Source organism: Ambystoma mexicanum, chromosome 2p (genome assembly GCF_040938575.1).
Source record: "Ambystoma mexicanum isolate Mex_15411 chromosome 2p, UKY_AmexF1_1, whole genome shotgun sequence".
Lineage (NCBI taxonomy): Eukaryota > Metazoa > Chordata > Amphibia > Caudata > Ambystomatidae > Ambystoma > Ambystoma mexicanum.
In genome coordinates this window covers 816,588,258-816,610,332 of record NC_090923.1, presented here as the reverse complement: position 1 = coordinate 816,610,332, position 22,075 = coordinate 816,588,258, and the positions used below count along the sequence as shown (strand labels likewise).

At 44.0% G+C, this 22,075-nt stretch overlaps 1 protein-coding gene across 3 annotated transcripts in view; it reads left to right on the top strand.

The window, feature by feature from the left end:
• Window positions 1–22,075, top strand: part of LOC138566823 (G-protein coupled receptor 4-like) — a 404,006-nt gene that overhangs the window by 339,649 nt on the left and 42,282 nt on the right. The gene's annotated exons all lie outside the window — the stretch shown is intronic.

Here is a 22,075-nt window from a genome sequence, read left to right as displayed (position 1 = left end):
AGCAAAGGCGCAGTTATATCGCCACTGCCGCTTTGGACAGACCACACATTTCAAGGCCCTTAAAACATGGGACGTATTTTGACAATCTTGCTGGTATGCATGTGGATGGTTTGGTGTCATGGTGGCTAAAAGTGGGAACTTAGTGGGTAGTTTATTTCATATTTTCCAGTGCCGAAAATTGAAATTATTAACTGTGGGATCCCCACAAGCTACGGGCAGGGAAAGGAAAGTGGAAGGTGCTGCAGGGGTGTCGGGGGTGGAGGTGGGACCGGGTTGTAAAGATGGAGGAGGGGTGTACATGTTTATACTGTGTCTCATGTTGTCATGATACACACCTATTTAATACACAGACCAGCCATATACAGAGGGTCCCAGTGTGGCACAGAACATTAGAGCAATTGGGAAACACCCTTCGGTGAATACATAACTGGAGTTGGAATTGGTTGTTTGTCTTGAGGACGGAGCCTCAGGATATTTTGTGGTTTTGAACTGTGCTTTGGAAATTGGGTCCGGGAATTCCAAGTATTGATCAAACATATATTATTTTGGAACTCAAGACAATCTTAAGACTCGTTATGAGAACTGCTTTATACTTGGGCGAAAGGGGCAGAGAGAATGGTTGTATACTAATTGACCTTTTCACAACTGAACTCGGGAGAATTGACCTCGGGAGAATTGACCTAATTTAGAAGGTCAATTAGGACATATATGCGGGGGAAACACCCGCAACCCCCCACCCAATCCAAACCCCCCCTGCAACTCCCCAACCAATCCAAACCCCCCCTGACACCCCCCCACCCAATCCCCTTATATTATTTATAATCCAAAACCAACCCAATACATATATAAAATAACTAAAATAATATAAAGGTCAATTGTACAGTAGGGCAATTAGGACCACTATAATTAGGTAAATTGTGCAAAAGGTCAATTGTAAAAGGTCAATTTGGGTAATACCGAGAGAACATCGCAAGCTGAATCAAGCTTTGAACTTTATGCTGAACACTATTTTGTTTGTTGCTGACATCCTTACACGTTGTATAAGATTAGTTGTGAGGGCAAGCATACGTTTTGGACACAGACAGATTCCTAAGTTGAACTTATTGACTGACTTTCTTTGGTTTTGGTTTAGTAGGGAAATCCCAGAATGGTATAGGGCAAGAAAGGTGTTTTTCCATCCTGACATTTAATAAGAATTTGTTCAGACTCTGTCTGTGTCTTTCTCCAAAAAGAACGCTCTTCTCCCTGCTCAACACTACTACTCCATCCTCCACACTACTACTACCAGACTACTACTGCCACTCTACCCTCCTTTCACTCTCTCAATAACCTTCAAATCACTCCATGCACTCCTCCTAGCACTCTCACCTTACACTACACTCAGTACCACATGCTTTCACCAACCAATACCAGACCTTGTTGCAAAATAGCCTCCACGCTCCTGAACGGGGGTAAATGAAGATGTCCGCTTTAAGGAATTCGGCCATCTGCACGGTGGGTTTGCTCTCGCCTGTTTATTTTAGACATTTTAAATTAAATTGAATGATGGTAGATCAACCTCCGGAAAATGCGTGGGGCTAATCCGCATACATTTTCCTATGCTCACTGCACGACATACACATAGACCTGTGTACTATGGCAGGACATAGCCTACAGGCGCAGTCCCCCTGTCATATTTAGTTGGGATCTGACAGCCAGGAGTACACCATTTCATCTCAGAAGGGGGTGGGCCAAACCTGCCACATGCCATGGCCAGCCTAATTAACTAACAAAGGCTCCATGGATCCGCCCTGCTCTTTTGTGGATGTCACAGGGTTCCCCCTTTCTCACCGGAGTTTGCTGCTTGCTGGAATTCTTGGGAGGAGGAGTCTTCCGTACGGTTCGGGTTTTGTACAACCCCGCACGGCCGTCTTCGGCTTCAAGCGTTCATTCAGCTTCTACGTCCAGGATCAGTAGGAAACTCCAGGAAGTCCAGGATTCGAAGGAGGTGTACTCGGAGGCGGGTACACGGAGTCCGGGAAGCAAGACAGAATAAGGAGGAAAGAGGATAGTAGGAGGAAGCGGGGGTCCGGGAACCAGGAAACAGAGTTCAGCAAAGGCGAACTACGGAGCACACGTCTAGCCACAGCAATCGGTAGCGTTGAGATGCGCGGAGGCGTGGCTTCTTTATAGAACGTGCTACGTCGGACGTGAAAGCTAGTAGGCAGCGTTCTGTGTTTAATGGCCATGTTGGAAGTACAGCAGAGTGTAAGCCCCGATGTGTCAAGGACCAGGAGGTCCAAAAGGGGCATGTCCGACGGTTCATGACAGTATGCCTCCTCCGATAACCGGTCCCACCGGGTTTGCCCGGGTGTATGAGATGGTACCATCTGAGTAATCTGGGGGTATTTAAGTTTGAGATTGGTTCCCAAGTGCGTTCACTGGGAGGATATCCCTTCCATTCAACCAGGTGCTGGAGCTGACCACGTTTGTATCTGGAGTCACATATTCTGGACACTTCATATTCCAGTTGGTCATTGACAAGTACAGGATTGGGCCTTAGGGTAGTCCGGGAGGACTGGATGTATGGTTTCATTAGAGACGTATGAAAAACTGGGTGAATTTTCTTCCAGGAGTCTGGTAATTTGAGTCGGAAGGCCACTAGGTTAATGATCTCTTTTATGGGAAAGGTCCCATAATACCGGGGAGCGAGTTTATTCGGTTGTAGATGTCGGGGCAGTAGTTTCGAGGATAGCCAGACCTTATCTCTTACTGCGTAGGAGGGACCTGGTCTTCTCTTGGAATCCACATAATGCTTGGTATAAGTTCGGGCCTTTTCTAAATGCTCTTTGGCTTCCTTCTGTACATTGATGAGTGTTTCGATCCAGGAATCAACTGTAGGAACAGGTGTAGGATGTGGGAGGACGGAAGGTAGCACCGAAGGGTGAAATCCTTGACTGCAGAAAAAGGAGCTGGTCTTGACAGCCGAGTGATCTGAATTGTTATAGGAGAATTCAGCCACAGGTATTAGAAGTGACCAATCGTCCTGGACCTTAGTAGTGAAACAACAAAGATATTGTTCCAGGGTTTGATTCACACATTTGGTAGCCCCATTATTCTGTGGATGATACCCAGAAGAGAGGGCACGTTGGATTCCTAGTATCCGGCAAAGGTGTTTCCAAAATTGAGATATGTATTGAGGTCCTCTGTCTGATATGATCTTGGAAGGGAGTCCAGGAAGTCTAAATATGTGTTCCAGGAAGATTCCAGCAAGTTCTGAGGAAGAAGATAGCTTATGTAATGGTGTAAAATGAGCCATATGAGTGAATAAATCTATGGTGACCATGATGGTCGTGTACCCCCTGGAAGGTGGTAATTCCACAATGAAGTCCGTAGCAATAATTTCCCAGGGCCTTGTTGGTAGTGTGGGCTGAAGTAGGAGGCCCGCCGGTCTTTTGTTATCATGTTTTTTTTGACTGCAGACTGCACAGGCTTGGATGTACAGTCATACGTCAGTTTTCATTCTCGGCCAACACAATTGTCTTTGTAGTAGATGGAGGGTGTTTGTGATGCCAGAATGTCCGGAGTGAAGGGTATCGTGGCAGAAGGTTATTATCTTTTGCTGTAGTCTCTGTGTGGGGATGACTAAACCTTTATCCTTGAAAATATATCCGTCCTTTCTTCTCAGATTCCATCGGTTCTTTCCTGAAAATTCTTTCCATAGTTCAGAGGACCGGGTTTGTATCCGAACATCGTCCAGGTGGCTGATTGCTTGAGCTACCAATATCGTATGCAGAAACATCTTGGGGAATGACCGGTCTTCAAGAGTTTCGTAGTCGGGACGTCGAGATAAGGCGTCAGCAATTATATTCTGTGTCGGCTATTCCTACATTCCAGAGCCTGTAAAACTTGAAGATTCCGATGGTCCGTGCGGACCAGGACAGGATGTTTGCTCCTAGAAGTAGATGACGCCACTCTGTGAAGGCTTGATGGATGGCTAGCAGTTCCTTTTCCAAAACAGAATAATGGGTTTCACTGGGAGTTAGTGTCCGTGAAAGATAAGCAATGGGATGTTCCAGGCTGTCGTCGAGTTCTTGTTTTAAAACTGCTCCAATGGCGTAGTTAGAGGTGTCTGTTTCCACCAGGAAAGGTCGATTGATGTCAGGTTGAGCCAGGATTGGAGCTTGTGTAAACTCTGTCTTTAACCGTTGGAATGCCTCCTCTTGGGCTGTTGTCCAAAGAAAGGGAGTACCTTTTTTCAACAAGGCAATGATCGGTTGCACTATCTCGGAAGAGGAAGGTATGAATTTCCGATAAGTTAGCTAACCCCAGGAAGGATTGGATTTGTTTCACGGTAGTTGAAATAGGCCAGGATAGTATGGCTTTTAGCTTGGAGTGATCCAATCCAAAACCTTCTGGGCTAAGGACAAATCCTACATAGTGAACAGTAGATACATGGAAAAGGCCCTTCTCGGGTTTAGCCAGGAGCTTGTGTTCACGTAGCTGTTGTAACACTGCCTTAACATGCTCCTCATGCTTAAGATGGTCCTTGGAGGATATTAAGATATCACAATGACGAAGAGGAATAACATATCTGAAAACACCTGATCCATGAAGTGTTGGACGACCGCTGGAGCATTTGCGGTTACCAGACATTTCGTCGAAAAAAAATGGTCGAATAACAAACTGATCGAATGAAAATGATCGAAAACCAAATGGTCGACAACAGATAGAAACAATGTAAACGGGTCAATACGTCAAACAAATGATCGAAAGTGAAATGGTCGACAAACGAGTGACTAATGTGGCAAGCGTATGCGCAAGATATAGATGGCCATTAACATAGAAAAGGGTCACAGGAAATAACATAAACACAAGAGTAAAGAACCTCATATGACACCAGTGATCACAGATGACGGTTAAAAACAAACAGTCAATACATCAGGAAAGTGACAGAGAGCGCAGCTGATGAAAACACTCACTGGTACAATGTATACGTACATAAAACAACGGTGAGTTGCACCCAGTAAATAAACAAATTACATAGTGGTTCACACAATTTCATATTACTAATGGGGGGGTTCCCCCCCAACCCTCTGTTTTTTAAATAAATGTTTTTATAGAAATACGAACCTTCCGAACAATTGAATAAGTAATCACACATTTTTTTCAGCATATATATAAATTCGATTTTGCATTTTTGATGTAACAAACTTATAAATACAAACTCATGTACCGAAAAACAAGTGAATTATTTAGATTCATTTTATTATTTTGCTATTTCAGATACTACTTGAGAGAGAAAAATGGAATTCATAAAATCCCAAAGAGGCGCCGATCAGTTAACGTATGAAGGCTACATATACAATAAAGAAAGCACAAAGCAGGAAAGAAACTACTGAAAATGTAAAGAGTACACCAAAAATAAATGCAAAGGAAGGGCGATTACGGTTGGCGGAAACATACATTTAACCTGCGAACATAACCACATGCCGGACAATACGGAGGTTTTCATAAAGAAAACACTGAACACATTAAAGGAAAATGTGGAGAAAAATACGAATGAAGCATCGACTTCTCAGGTTAACAAGGCGTATGAAAGTTTACCACTACATATAACGGCACAGATGCCAAACACGACAACTGTAAAACGCAATATAAATCGCCTAAAACAGAAAGAAAACTTACCCATGGCACCATTAAGTTATGAAAATATGGTTATACCAGAGGTCTTGCAGATAACGGAAAAGGGAGAGCATTTTCTATGGAAAACTTTGGAAATAAAAAAGGAAAAAATGTTAATTTTTACTACTTTTCAAAACTTAACACATTTAGGCAATTCGAAGACTTGGCATGGGGACGCTACATTCAAAACCTGCCCAACACCATTTCAACAATTTTATAGCGTTCACGGCACAGTAAATGAAACCGTGACACCGCTTATCTACATTTTAATGCCAGGAAAAACAGAAGAAATGTACAGCTGTATATATAAAATAATACAAGAATCATTGCCTGAAAAAAACCCGGAAACTATAATCATGGACTATGAACACGGACAAATGACACTTTTTCTAAAATATATCATGAAACACATATTCAAGGGTGCTTTTTTCATTTTAGTCAATCACTGTGGAAAAGAATTCAAAAATTAGGGTTAAGAACATTGTACATAGGAGATACCGAATTTCAGTACCAAATCAAACGATTATACGCATTAGCATTTGTAAGAGAGGACATGGTTACTACGTATTATGATACTTTGATTGCTTCTAGTTACTATACTAATCATGACGAACAGTTAAGCACATTACTAGACTACATGGAAAACACATGGATTGGGCAACTTACGAGACATGGAACGAGACGAAAAGGGAAATATGAAATTAAAATATGGAATCGCTACACATTAGTAATTAAGAAAACCCCAAGAACGAACAACGTACAGGAGGGATGGCACAGCAGGATAAACAAAGAATTCAATTCACACAACCCAACATTATGGCACTTCCTTAAAAGTCTGAAAAAAGAACAAAATATACAAGAAATAAAACTGTCCCAGACACTGTCACTCGAAAACCGACAAATGGCAAAAAGAAAATACAGAGACCATGAAGAGAGAATATCAAGCATAGTGCAGAATTTTGAAAAAACTGAGCCAATACAGTATCTTGAAGCAGTAGCATATAATCTAAAATGTTAAAGGAAAATAGAATTAACTCACCAAACAGAGAACTCCGGCTCCATGCAGGAAATCAATTCCCAAAGTACATACATCCAGAAAGCAAAAAACCCATGTAAAATCCACCGAATCCACTGATGCATCCCTCCACCAAAAAAAATTCCATGGAAAAGTGCAAGCAGAAAGCAAAAATCCAATGTAAAATCCACCAATTCCTTTTGAACATCCATCCACGAAACGAAACGAAAAAATGCATCCAGAAAGTGAAAATGCAATTTAAAATCCAAAGAAACACAGCGATCCAGAAGTTGCAAAAAAATCCATCCGTTGGTGAAAAAAGCAGATCCGTTTAAAAAACCCATCAAAAACACGATCCAACGCAATAAAATCCATCAAAAAGAAAAAAAACCGTTGCAAAATCCATCAAAAAAATCCAGGAAAAAAATAATCCATAAGCAGGTCCGGAGCGCGAGCAACAGGCATCCTACAAGGAAGAAGGCACTTCTAAAATGGCGTCTACGTCGCGTACGTACGACGTCATGCGTTACAAAGTTTATTTAAGTTGGATTTACAATAGTATTGAAAAATAGTGAAATACCACCATCTAGCGTTAAAAGTTGGAAACGCAGTTAGAACTTATTTTGTTTAAAATTACATTGCAAATATTTAATTATTTAACAAATAACACTAAAGAATTGTATTATTAAATAAAAATAAATAAAAAACTTACTAATACAAACTGTATTACTGTACAATGTTTAAATAACAATAGAAAAAAAAGAACCATTTTTAAATAACAGAAAAAAAGCAATTACAAAAGCACAATGCATATATGTATAAAAAATTACAAATGTACTGTACTGCATTTCGACCAAAAGAAATACAAACGACCAAAATGCATTTCGAGATAATTGTAATTCGACCATATTTATTCGACCAAATTAATTTGGACCAGTTTTCATTCGACCATTTGTCTGGACACCAGCATTTGCAAGTCCGAAGGGCATGACCAAGTACTCAAAGTGACCAAAGGGTGTTCTAAAGGCTGTCTTCCATTCGTCTCCCTCTCTAATATGGATCAGATGGTAGGCACCTCTGAGATCCAATTTAGTGAAGATTACAGCTTCTCTTACTGCTTCCAGGATATCTGAGATCAAGGGCAATGGATAGCGATCTTTCAGGGTGCACTGATTTAAACCTCGATAATCAAGACAAGGTCTTAGCTCATTGGTATCCTTTTTTGGAACAAAAAACAGTGAGGCTCCGGCTGGGGATTTGGATGGTCATTTGGTGCCAATTTCAAGGTTAGTATCTAGGTATTCACAGAGGGCCCTTTTTTGGGGTTCGGATAAGATGAACATCCTTCCAAAACGAATCGCAGCTGAAGGTTCGGTATCAATAGCACCGTCTTCGGGTCTATGAGGAGGTAAGGCTTGGACAATGGCAGAAGAGAACACATCGGCGTATTCCTGATAGGCTTTAGGAACCTGGATGATATTTGAGACTGTGAGCGGGCCTTGATGGTCTGCCGAAGCTCCTTCAGATGGTGTTGGAGTGGAATCCAGGAGTAAGCAATGAGACTTGCAATGTTCGGAACCCATAAACAAGGAACCTGCTGCCCAGTTGATGTATGGGTTGTGTTTTTGTAGCCAGGGCATACCCAAAACCATTGGGTAATGGGCGGACTTTATGATGTCAAACTTTATCTTCTCTCGATGTTGGTTTAGTGCGAGCTCAATTTCCTTGGTTTGAAGAGTTATGGGTCCTGAAGAAAGGGGTCTTCCATCGATTGCTTCTACGGGTTGCATGATATCCCGGGTTTCATATGGAATATGGTGTTTAAAGACCCAATCTTGATCTATGAATATTCCCATGGCTCCACAATCCACCAATGCCAAAATGGGGTAGGTTTCCTTCTTGGATGGCAATAGAAAGGCCTGTAATATTACCAGATTGTTTTGTCCAGGAGAGTTCAAGGATGGAATAGATGTGGAGCAAACATCTCTCTCGAAACTGTGCTCCATCTAGGATAGGGAGCTGGCGTTTTCCGAACGCCGTTGAGGGGCTATAGGACACTCTCACTAAATGTTTGTCCAAGGCACAATACATGCATAAACCCGTATGGATCCTTTGCATCCTTTCCTGGGGGGTATGGGTCCACGGAAAGCCCCTAGTTGCATGGGTTCGGTTTCGTTACTAGGGGCAGGAACAGAATCAGACTTCGAGGAGGTCTCTATAGGGATTTTCTGGAAGGGTATCTTGGTCTTCCTTTTCTCTGCCTTCCTTTCCTGGATGCGGAAGTCAATCTGCAGATCGATATCCATAAGGGCTTGGAATGAACTTGGGCAAGCCACTCTGGCTAGTTCATCCTTGATGTCTTCATTTAGTCCTCTTCGAAAAAGAGTGAAGCAGGCTTCTGAGGACCAATCCGCTTCTTTAGCCAATTGTTTAAACCGTGTTACATATGTGAACATGTCCTGGGAGCCTTGTTGGAAATCGAGTAGACGTTCCTGAGCACCATAGATCTGTTGGGTGGTCAAACATGGTCTTAAGAGCTTGAATGAATCCGTCCTAATCATCCAGGAGGGCATCTCTGGCATTAACTAAAGGTGTGGCCCAGATTAATGCATTCCCAGAAAGGTGCGAAATATTAAAGCCCACCTTAGCCCTGGGAGTAGAGAAATAATAGGGCTTAAAGGTAAAGTGGACTAAACAGGAATCGAGGAATCCACAAAGGTTTTTTGCAGACCCATCATATTTGTCCACAATGCCACCCGATAGTACGCTTTCTTTCGTGGCGGAGTCGCGGGGCAAGAATTGTTTTGATGCAGCATTCTCTGCCTTTAGGTTTTGTACTTTGTTTGTTAGATCTTGCATGCCACGCATAAGATCTTGAATGGCCCCCTCCATGTCTGTATTGACTTCAGTTAGGTGGCGTCTCAATCTGTCACAGGTTTCCCCCTTTCTCACCTGAGTTCGCTGCTTGCTGGAATTCTTGGGAGGAGTCGTCTTCCATACGGTTCGGGTTTTGTACAACCCCGCACGGCCGTCTTCGGCTTCCAGCGTTCGTTCAGCTTCTATGTCCAGGATCAATAGGAAACTCCAGGAAGTCCAGGATTCGAAGGAGGTGTACTCGGAGGAGGGTACACGGAGTCCGGGAAGCAAGACAGGATAAGGAGGAAAGAGGATAGGAGGAAGCGGGGGGGTCCGGGAACCAGGAAACAGAGTTCAGCAAAGGCGAACTACGGAGCACATGTCTAGCCACAGCAATCAGTAGCGTTGAGACGCGCGGGGCTGCAGGGGCGTGGCTTCTTTATAGAACGTGCTACATCGGACGTGAAAGCTGGTAGGCAGCGTTCTGTGTTTAATGGCCATGTTGGAAGTACAGCAGAGTGTAAGCCCCGATGTGTCAAGGACCAGGAGGTCCAAAAGGGGCGTGCCCGACGGTTCATGACAGTGGAACCCTGTAGCTGGTGGCAGCATTCGCATACTATCAGTTTAATTCAAACCGACCCACATGGGGCTTGTCTGCAAAGGCTAAGAAAGGACACAGGAAGCCCCAAACACCCTTTCGTATGCACTGAGTCAACCTGATGCCAGCTTCCGCCTTCAGTATCGATTGACAGGGAAATGTCATGTCTGGGACTGCCCGTTTACAGTAGTCATCCCCGCAGGGAGACCCCATTCGGTAGGTGGAAGTATGCGGTTTGGCGGAGACACAAAATCTGGTCTTGCTGCAGCTTCAAGAGGAACCTGGCGCTTTCATCCGGAATTATTGAGAGCTCCATTAGCCAGAGAGACCCTTTGATTCACAACAGACAGGGCGATGGGTGGGACTTAGTATTACATGCTTTCACCCCTTTACCCTTTCTGTTGCAAAGCTTAACATATTCATTCCTGGACCACTGGTGCCCCAGAAGTTGATTCGGTACACACACTAGTCAAATGATAGACTTTTAATGGTATAGCTAGATGGATGCAGAAAGAGTGATTATAGAGGGTTTTGGGCCATGGATAAACATTAGTCTGAGAAATGAAGTCTGTCGGAAGTCAGACATAGAAAACTGACGAAAGGACCTCATTTAACATGTTGATTAAGAAAACATCCTCTAACCCTATTTCTCTGCAGGTGTCCCTATTCTAAAATATTACTAGCTTTGCTACCAGTATAAAAGAAAGAAAAGAGAATCTAAGCTTGAGCATCGGATTGGGTTACTTCCCCACGTTCATAAGTTAGTGGTGGAAGGTTCTCTGACCCCCACACGAGTTCTACTGAGACCTTCAAATCTAGGAGTGAATGTCCAAGTTTCTAAACAAAAATGCCTCACCTTTTCTTTAGAGTTACAACAAGGTCGTTGTCAAGCATTCAAAAACAGTCATGGCTTTATCCCTTCTCTTGGGAAATCTCCTCTGGACCAGGATAGGTTGCTATTCACAGTTGTAACAAATATCACACAGTCCTTTCTGAATGATTCACGGTCTTCAGCCTCGGATAGGCTATGGACTTGGTTAGTCCTGGTTGATGCTTGCGTTCTTACACTCCCTCATGGCATAACTAGTTTGTCAGCCCCAAGTGGGCTACTAGCCTGCTCAGGCCTACTGGTTAGCTTTATTCTCCTGTCCCCTTCTGGATTATTCATATGCTCTGTACTGCAAAGGCTACCAACCTGTTTTGATGAGGTGATGGCCTGTTTCTCTCAACCCCCCATGGGTTATCCGTGTCCACAGTCCGGCATGGGCTATGCGCCTGCCCAGCCCAGTTTCTTGGCTTACTTTTCTTGACCCCTCCTGGGGTATTCGTTTGCTCTGCTCGGTTTGTTAGTTTACTTTTCTCACTCACTCCTGGGCTATTTGGTTTCTCATCTCAACATGGCTTGTGGCTTTCTCTGTCCTCTTGTCCTCCATCTCTTCTCCCCCTCTTTGGATTCTAGGATTTGAGTCCTTTGCGGGCTTGTGGTTTGTTCAGCCCATTTGCCCCCTTGGTTATGCAGATGCTTAGCCCAGTGTGGGCTTTGCTGTGGCCTCACTGCTCGCCCTTAATTTGAGCACTCTGCTGTGGTGCTCCTCCAGTGCTTTGGTGACTCTGTATAGCATGTATCCTTGTCTCAGACCTGGCTTTGGTCTGTGCGGCTGTGCTTCTGCTGGTGCTTTCTCCATTTCAGGGTGAATGGCCTCTGGACGTTGCTTTGGCGGATGCCAACCCCCTGCTCCTGGCTTGGCCTTGCTCCCTACAGCTTCGGTGGGACCGGGCTCACCAGATCCTCCACATTCCACTTAGCGGCAGCATTCTGTGAACTTCCCATTGTCTCTGCCCACCACGTTAACAATGTGGCTCTTCCTTTTACTACTTCCTGTGAGGGGGGGACTCCCTCTTATGTGTGGATGCGTGCCTCGCTTTTGGGCTGCTTCTCTCGCTTGTTGCTGGTGTCCAGGTACATTTAAGTTCCTACTAGAAATGAAAGGGCGGATCCTGATCTTCACACGAAGCAGTAACAAATACATGTTGGGAACCAAGCCATCTACTTTAAAGGGGCCCTGTACATAAATATCTTGATGCACCCCCAAGTAGCCAACAACCATTGCCGATTTATACATAGAGGGAGGTGGGGTGGAATCCTCACTTGGGCATTCCTTGTCCCCAGAGGAGGGTCGCAACACCCAATGGGACGCTTCTTTCCCTGTCCAATATGGAGGGTATTGCATAGCGGGCTTACTTCCCCAGTCCCAAATGGGGTGTCTCCCCTTTAGGGAGGAGGGACAAAGTCCTTGGATTCGCCACAAGTCGAATTCTGGGGTGTCTGCAGAGGCTGCCTTTGATACCTTTTCTGAATTTCACGAGGGAGGGGGCCAATATGAGTGTCGGGTGATTATTGCATGGTCTCTCTGCGGAGTTGTGGAACGCTTGCTTCCTAGATCGGATAACATTTTGTGGTCTTTTGGACACCACAATTCCAGCCCCAGCTTTCTTTTGGCAAGCTGGTGCAATCTGCCCCTCATTACAACTCATTGAACAGAATTCATTTAATTTAATGCATTTGTTTGGTAAATAGAAGCCCTGGACTGGAATCCTGGTGTTCACCGGACATTTAGTCGCCCTACGCCTGCGGCATGTGTCTTGTGATCAAGCCATGCACCCTCTAGTAATTTTCTTTTTGACGTGTGCCTCGCTGTCCTCGTGCTATTGGAGCACAGAAGAAACACCCATTTCAACAAAATTCAAATACACATGCAGGATGTCTGGATTATTCATGAGTGGATAACTGCTTTCTATTGTTGCCAAAAACATGATGGGTATACGGTTTTGAATTAATCGACAAACTATATGTAATTCAGTCTGAGCGGTTCAGCCCAAACCTCCTTGCCCTATCCCTGCCACACACCCCTGCACAGAAACAGACACAGTTCAGACACGCGTCAGCCTGAGGTGTCGGTGGTTTAGGTTGGGTCTTCCATGGTGTCGTTGGCAAATGCAGCATGGGAGTCTGGAGCCTTTCATGATTTCCAATGGGCTAGTGGTTTTTCTCATGCTTTTAGGGATAAAACCCAACACATAGAATTACTTCTGGGGCACGCACTTCACCACATCCAGGCCTCGGGTTTGTAGCATTAAGTTAAGGGATGAGACTAACAATGTTCTTTTCTAAAATCAGTATTAACTGTTCTAAGCAAGTTATGGCGATTCGGGTAGGAGTACGATTTTACATTTTAAAATATCTTCACTATGACATGGTTGGCTTCAACATTTTTTGCAGGAAATCCCATTCAATTTTAGAAATAATTGATGTGCTGTACACTTGATCTCGGTTATCCTGTTCTTCTGAAGGTTGGAGTGGCCGAGGAACTCGATTGAAGGAAATCTGGATTGCTATTGAACTGGGGTAGAAGCTAGAATGTAGAAAAGGAATCTGAATCTCCTTGTTTTCCAAGATAATGCAAGAACAAGCCCTTTGAGCTGCTAGTTCCAGGCCAGCCCATCAGAACAAAGCTCGGTCATCCCGTCGTGAGAAGCATGCCTGCCTCTGCTCTAGATTGGAAACAAGTGGGCTCCTGCATTCTGCACTTCCGGGATCTGGTCTGAACACCAGTTCACTCCTCACAGGCTAAGTGGACAACCATCGAAAAAGAAATGGGCTTTCATGTCTCTGCCTCAAAGTCGAACCAGGAACGTTGACAAAGAGGCGATGGATCTTCTAATCCAGTTCCAGCTTCATTGATGGCTCTGTCCATCTGAATGACGTTTGTGAAAGGGAAGCTGTCTGATCTTTCTTGCCTCACAGGACACACAATAATGTCCTACCCTGGAGTGGCTTGTAAGGAATGTATATTTCCTTTGCAATCTCTAAATATTGCAGGCTAACTCACTGACTAGGCAAGCATCTGCTGATCTCCCCAAAGTATCCACGAGCTGCACTGTTAGGGGTACTTTCAGACATAGAATTCCTTGAATTGAAAACTCATTGTAGCCCTAGTTCCGGGTTCGAAGGAAAGGATGGCGTCTACAATCCCTGAGCCACTTAGCAGTGTTCAGTGTGCTCAAGAACATTACAATGGTGGGCTGACGTCCATGTGCCACAAAACAGCACCTTCTCTGATGTTTGCTTCCTCATAGCTGCCAAAAGATCCCAAACCACGAGGGTGACCTACTTCCAGTATTGGCTTTTTAGAGAATAGCATGCAAACTGATGTTGGCTATGAGTAGGAATTGAAGGATCTGCACCCTCCTGAATTGGCTCCTCCCACTTTCCATTCCAAACCCTAACTCCTCACCTCTAGAGCCCTTCAAGGTTCCCCTCCATCTTCAACATTTCTCTATGCCCACTTGCCTAACTCTTTCATTTATTTGATCTCATCAGTGGCAGAGGCAGCTTTTGGTGCCAGGGTGGGTGGGAAGCTTGTAGGGGGGGCAGCATTCTAAAGGTTTCAACTAAGTTGCAGATAGTGAATGTGTTCAGTCAACAGGCAGGAACATCTCCTCAGACTAGTGTGAGTGACTGAGTGTGCGAGGCACCTCTAAATAACGTCGGGTGTTATTCAGTGATTCTCTACCACCCACCCCCACCACCGAGAAAATCTTTGACATAATGGGTTGAAATGATGCTCTACACAGCACAAGGGCTGAGAAAAATGAGATCGAAAAAGGAGCCAGATCAACAACAATACACAGGAAAACATTTTACAACATTTTCATGGTGCTCGGCTTTCAATACATGCTATTATTCCTATTGTAAATCGCATGATGATGTGCAACAATGTATGCCAGCATTGCCAGGGTCCATCACTTTAATGTAGTGAGCCCACCCTGCAACATATGCCTGCAAGCCTACTGTAAATCACTTTCATGATGCTGCACCCACATTATATGCATGAGTTCTTATTGTAAATCACTTTCATAATACTGTAAGTCATTGTCAATGTAGATCAATTTCATTTTGCTGAGCATACTCTATATGCCAGTGCTTCACAGATCCAGTGCTAGCTGCAATCCCATTACCATGACCTACTGACTGCTTCCCGTCAACACTGATCTCTTTTGTACCTTGCAGTGCAGGCTGAAGGTACATAGGGGAGGTTATGGGGGATGTCATGGGCACCCATTTCAAAATGTTTGGGGGGCGGGGTCCCCTTGCCTATTGCTGTGAAAACCAGTCCATCCAGCTGTCTGGTGCATAGATTGCACTGGAGATATTTCCCAATGCGAATTCCAATGGGTGATTTCCCTAATTTTATCATTCAGGTTGCATAGCAAAAGCTCCACCTGGAACATCATTAATCTCTAAGCATATTCCTTGCCCACATCAAAGACCTGCAAGCAGAGTAAATCATGTCTGTTATGAGTTAACACTTTTTTTAGAGGCCTGTCTTTGGCCAGCAAGTAAACATTTAAAGTCACACAGCTTTTACTTTGTGAAGTCTGTTCCGTCCTTAGTCAATACGTGCATTCCATGAGCCCCACATTGCACTTCATTCTGTGGCAAAGCCCTAGCTAAAGCAATGAAAGTTGCTTCAGTTCATCACGACACAGGTATATTGGCCTCTGCACGGAGAAGCAAAGAAAAGCAGACTGTTCAGTGGCAGGGGGGCTGAAACACTACATTGGCACTTAAAAAGCTAATAAGCTGTGTTGGTCAGCAAGGTTCTCACACAGTTAACACCTGAAGTGGAAAGGCAGCAGGGGTATAAGAACTAATGTATTCCTGGATACTGCAATGCTTAAGGGAGTGGACAGGCTGATGGCACCAGCAAAGTAAGCCTGTAACATGCCCGCTGCAAAGCACACTTTTAATGTACTGAGTTAAAGACGTATTTGCTTTATAATAAGACTGCCAACATTGGCCTGCGGCATGAGTCCCGTAGGTTTGCTCGCGACCCTGTTGTAGAGAAATTGTCATCCATCGGAAAGGTGTTTTCTCCATCCCTACTTCAGCCAGACAGTTCAACAGGATTTCATGGCTAATTATATCAAAGGTCACTGCGTTGCCCAGAAGGGTGATGGTGCGATTTACGTCATTATGAACATCTTTCTTTTGATTGTCCCAGATAGTTGTGAGCATTGACTTGGTTCCTATTAATGGCCATAATCTTTACTGGATCTGATACAAGAAATACGGAGTTGCCTAATAACTGTTCATAGATTCATTTTTCCATGCCCTTTGCTGTTGGATGGTAGCTGGTCACGTTGGTGGGAAGAGCAGTTATGTGAGGCTTGATGTATGTTGTCTTTGGATCTTGTGGAATGATACCTTGTTCTGTGGAGTAATTGAGCAAGGTCCCCAAAAGGTAGACATATTCTTGTTGACATAGGATGGTTTTGTAGCTGTCTGGCAGGCATGGGTCATCGACAGTGGTAGAAGTGGACCGAAAAAAGTAGTGGAATTGTGGTCTGGGCAGGGGAAAGGGTAGGTGGAAGCATAGTGCAACATGCGACGAGTGTTGCGGCCAGGGCATTGCAATAGTCTAAGTGACTAGTAACTAAGGCTCCTTTTACAACTTTTCACTTGCACAAGGACATGCATGGACAAATCCTCTGAATAGAATGGTGAATATGGTTATAGAAAGTAGAGGAATGGTAAACAGAAAAAAATAAAGGAGTGTAACACCGCTCCAGACCGTTCCTGTTCAATTAGCTCATTGGTCATCTGGTGATCCTGCTTTGGTTGCTGGGACTGAGAATTCCTGTTCCGTAAATGGATTGCCTAAGTGCAGGGTTGCAAAGGGAGTGGGTTGAGCTAAACTCAGTTTTTATGGGGCGAGAGAGTGTCTGTTGTCCAGTTGCTGGTGTGACTAGGTGGTTGCTGCACTTTGACTGGTTCCTAATCTCCTTGATATATTTAAATATTTTACTTTTGTATTCCATTCCATCTGCATATGTGTGCTTTCTTGAATTTCACGGTTTCTGTCCTGTATATTGAGTTGCCCTTATCAGTCCGTTAACATTGCAATTGTTTGTTCTCCGGTATTTTCCATCCTTCTGTTCTTTTGTTCAGATTGTTGAGGTTACTGGTGTATTTCTGTTTCTTAAATGTGTACGGCAACATTGGCCATTGCTGACATTGTGGTGCTGCACAGAGCTTAGTCGACAGCCAACAGCATTTTGTGGTCCTCAAAGCGTGACAATGCTGGCCCAGACTTTAGCAGAGGAAAGCCAGGTTCCCAGTGCCTTTGTAAAACAACAGGTTGGACCTGGATCTTAGAGGATAGATGTGAATTCCACAAAATGGCTGACGTATCTGAAAAAGAGCATCCCCCTACATGTGTGAAGCAGGGAGAAAGATGGGGGAAAATGGGAAGATTGGAAGGCCGCTGCAAATGCAGAGTTTTGAGCAGAACAAAGAGAGCTTTAAATTTGATGTGGTTATGCACTGTTAGTCAGTGCTATAATCTTTTTTTCTTTAGTTTTTTTTAACCAATTTATTCAAAATGTTCTACAAACAAGCAAACACACAATAACTTCAACAGATACAAATGAAACCCCCTTACATTTGAACTATGTATAAACCCTAAACCCACCCCCATGCAATCACACTAGTATATAATGTCCACACCTACGATCTAGTGGAAGGGAGAGAGAAAGGGGAAAAGAAGAGGAACAAAAAAAAGTAATCATTCAGTAACCTGTATTTTAACAGGGGCTTTAGTGGCAAAAAACTAGTCTTGTGGGATCGGAAGCAACAGATTTTCTAACGTGGAATTCCTGGGTGGAAGAAGTGTATTCCATTTGCAATATTTATCGAAAAGGTGGTTTTAACAATGCAGAAGAAAGAATCATTGTTTCAGAAAATTTGGCGGGCTTCTTGAGTTTGGATCTGGGCTGAGCATGGGGCACAAGGAGAAGTACATATTTGATATTCTGTATTTTTACAAAATGCTTGTGTGTGTGTGTATATATATATATATATAGGCAGCGAATATTTATGTTTAATGTGCTTTATAATGCAGTGCTATAATCTTAACCTTGTGGTAATGTGGTCCGATAGTTACAACCCGAAATGTATTCTCGAGGAATAATTCTGGACCTGCTGAAACTGGTTGGTAAACCCAAAGATGAAGCATTCCAATAATCAAGCTAAAATAAAACTATCTGGCGACATGTTTCTACTCGAGTTTAAAAAAGCTCTTCAAAGCCAACTTGTCAATGGTGTGTGTCATCCATTCATGAAGTGTGAGGAGTCCTCCATTGTGATGTCTCGGGGTGTGAAAGCACCACGTGGACATCTCTGCCTTAGAGGCATCCAATGGGGTCAGTGGATCCTCCAACTTAATTAATTTCCAATTTTTGTTAGCCAAGACCGGCTCTTTAAAAGGCTTTGGTAGGTGTGGATCATGAATGGTCTTTCCAGGTGATTTTTCTCCAGTTCAAAACCTCCCGTCCTGTGTGTCTGGCTGTGTCGTTGGGTCCCTCTGTAGGACCTATAAGCTTGACGGGTGTCTTCTGGCCACAGTATTGGTTTTCCTCTTCAATCATAGATTCAAACCACCCAGGATTGTAAGGTAATCCTGGTACATAGAAAGGTTTGTAACCCTGTCGGTGTAATTGTAAGTGAAGGACCATGTTCAACAGATCAGCAGAAATGTAAGTAATTATCGGGGACATGTTGCAGTCTGGTGTGGATGTACTTGGCAGTACATTTCTATAGATGTCTCCCTGGCATATGATGTACCTCCTCTCTTCTGGTCTGTCCAGTTTACAAAAACAATATTGAAGGATGGAGGGATTGCATCATCCAGAACTTAGCCACAGTTGTGATGGAGAGGAGGTGGTGTAGCCCTGCAGGAGAGCTATGCATGGATACGGTTTGCATGCTTAATGTGAATGCAGATGGCTTGCTTGCTTCTTTCCTTCTCTTGGGAGGGTCTTATTGGTGGCCCCAAGGTGAGTTTGGCAAAGTGGTAAATCCAAGTCCAGAACTGCCTTGTCTAAACTTTGGATGAGGCGTTGTCATGGTCTTCCTTCGTCACCAACATACTGATAAAAGACCCACTACTTTGAGGATGTTGTGTTGGTTGTACCATGCTTCACGCCATCCGGTTGTCCTTAAGCACTGAAGGTGAAGAGGAGAGAGGGAGGGGAGGGGAGGGGAGGGGAGGGAAGGGGAGAGGGACAGTGAGAAGGAAGCACTGCAATGTTATGTTTCATTGCTCACTTGTATAGTGATTTGTCGATGTTGCACCATCTCAAAGCACTATGAGTGAAAAGGAAGAGGGAGAGTAGTCTGAGATATATCCCTGCTTGGTTGTATCCCTGCTTGGTTGTATATGTCCGTCTCCAGGGTGTTTCTCCCTGCTCATTGTTTATTGTGGCGGATTAGAAGGACACAGACACTGTGATGATATTTCCAATTGTGTTTATTAAATAATCGGAATAAGGCCGATCTTTCCCTAACACTAGTGGTTATTTCCTACCTATATGAATAATGAAGGTGCTCGTAAATCGTCAGGAAATGTCTCCCTTGTCCTGATGGTGTAATGGTCTTTGTTAACTTTCAGAGTTCTTCTTAAAATCCAATTTTGTAATAGTCTCTGGTCACGCTCTGTACCAACTCTTGTAATTCTCTCCGAACATATTTGTTTTTTCCTCTTTCTTTATGTACTGTCCTCCAAAAGTCCTTTCTTGGACTTTGATCGGTTCTTGGTTCCAGGCTATTTAGACTTCTGTATTTTGGTAAGATATGGTAGAGATGGGTGGTGTACCTTCTCTCTTTTATCTCATAGGCTTCTCTTGCCTTCACCTCGTAGTTTTTTTCTCACATAGGCTATTCTCACACTTTATTGCATAACAGGGTCTCATCCCCTCTTCCCATGGTAACTTTTTCCCAGCTTTAATGACCTCTTTCTTAGGACCACTCCGGATTCTCTTTCTCAGACTATTATAGTTCAAGTTCATCAATTCTATATTTTGAGTTTCATCAATTTCACTGGACAAATTTCTTTCCATGTTAAATTCAAATTTCATCAATTTCACTGGGACAGGTTCCATTTGTATTAGAATTAATCCCATGTTTTTGATTCCATGCTATTTGGTGGTCTGTATTTTGGTAATATATACTCTCCTGGGTGGTGTAACTGCTCTGATTTTTATCTGACAGGCTTCTCTTGCCTTCACTTCATAGTTTTCCCTCTCACTTGCATAATAGTGTATCATCCCTTCTTCCCATGGTAACTTTATCCCAGCTTTAATGACCTATTGGCTAGGGCCACTCTGGATTCTTTTTCTCAGACTATTATAGTTCAAGTTCATCAATTCTATATTTTTAGTTTCGTCAATTTCACTGGGACGAGTTTCTTTCCATGTTATTTTCAAAGTTGTGTCAATTTCATTGGGACAATCTCCTTTCAAATAACTCACTGCGGCTTCCCAGTCCACCCGTTCTCCCCCTTACCTCTGTCCTTACAGGGGAACGTCTCCGGGGCCTGCATTCACTCGGGACAGTTCCTTTTCTCCTCCTTCTTTGCTGGCTCGTTTTCAGCTCCGCTCAGCATCCTGGGATCACTTCCGATACCCAGATAGTTTGCTGCACTCTCATCTGGGTAGTGTTGGCGCTGTTGATTAAGCACCCTGCCCACCACAAAGGGTCCATGGTTGCACCACCATTGGAATCTGGGTTCTTCCCCCCCGTCTTCTCTCTGCCTGCATACACTGTTCTGATCTTAGCGAGCTCTGCGACTCGGATCCTCCCCCGTCAGGTGTTGCGTTTCTAATCGGTCTTCCCTGCTGACCTACGTGCTTCTCTCATTATTCCTTGTTCTGAATGGCCTCTATTTTCAACCTCCTTGTCACAGTCAATTGGAGGTGTTTTCTTAAAGTGATCGATTATTTCTCTTGAGGTTAATGGCATAGTTTTGTCTGCCGCCAATCTTCTAAAGGGAGATGTGTTTTGCAGATCGGTTCATCCCATGTATGCCACCACCGGGAAGGACTTGGAGAGTTCCTCAGCAGAACTGGAGTCCTTATCTTCAAAGGGGAAGTCTCTACCAGTGAAGTCCCACTTGCCACACCCCTAGCAAGGGTTTTGTGAAGTGGGCTCACCTCCCCAGCCCCAAATGGGGAGGCTCCCCCTTCAGGAGAAGGAACAAATTCTGTATATTCATCACAGGCCAGTCCACACATCCTTTGAGTCAGGGGTGGACTGGCCTATATGAAACTCTGGAGATTTCCCCGTTAAACCTCTGCACCCTGTGCCATTTTTGTGTTGTAACCTATGTCATTTCCATATGTTCCCATAGGAAAAGGGTTAGGCTAGCTGAAAATATGTAATATGGGCCACTTTGAGAATTATTTGCAGTGCCTCTTTTGGTTCCCAGTTCACACTGCTCAGGGTATGTGCCTCTTCAGTGTATATGTCCCTAAATTGTACATACTCCATTTACTTCTCATTCCTCAGTGCATATGTCTTTGCTTCGAGCCTCCATCCTCGGAGTATGTGTCTCCCATCAGTGCATAAATCCTAGTACTATGTAAATGCTCCTCAGTGCATGCATCCCCCCTCTTTTTTTTAATTTTTATATATAAATCTCCACCTTCATCGTACATATCCTTCCACAGTGTATATGTTCCCTCCCTGGGTATACGTGTGGGTGTGTCAGAAATGTATGTACCCAACTTCAGTGTGCATGAGTCTTTTCGTTGCAGATTTCCCTGAATATTGCTGGTCCATTCTTAGTGTCTATGTCCGGCGTCCATGTGTTTCGCACCCCAGGGTTCATATGCCACTGTCAGTGTAAATGCCCCTGCCCTGTGAGCCTATCCCACCACCCTGAAAAGTAGTCTATGTGCATGTTCTTTCCACTTCCTTTCCTCTATCGTAATTGCATGTTATGCAGATTTGCTTGTATCACACTTTGCATGATTGTCTGGCTGCCCGACATCCCTTATGGTGAAGGGAGACTGGGGGGGGCGGGGTCAAGGTAGTAGAGGAC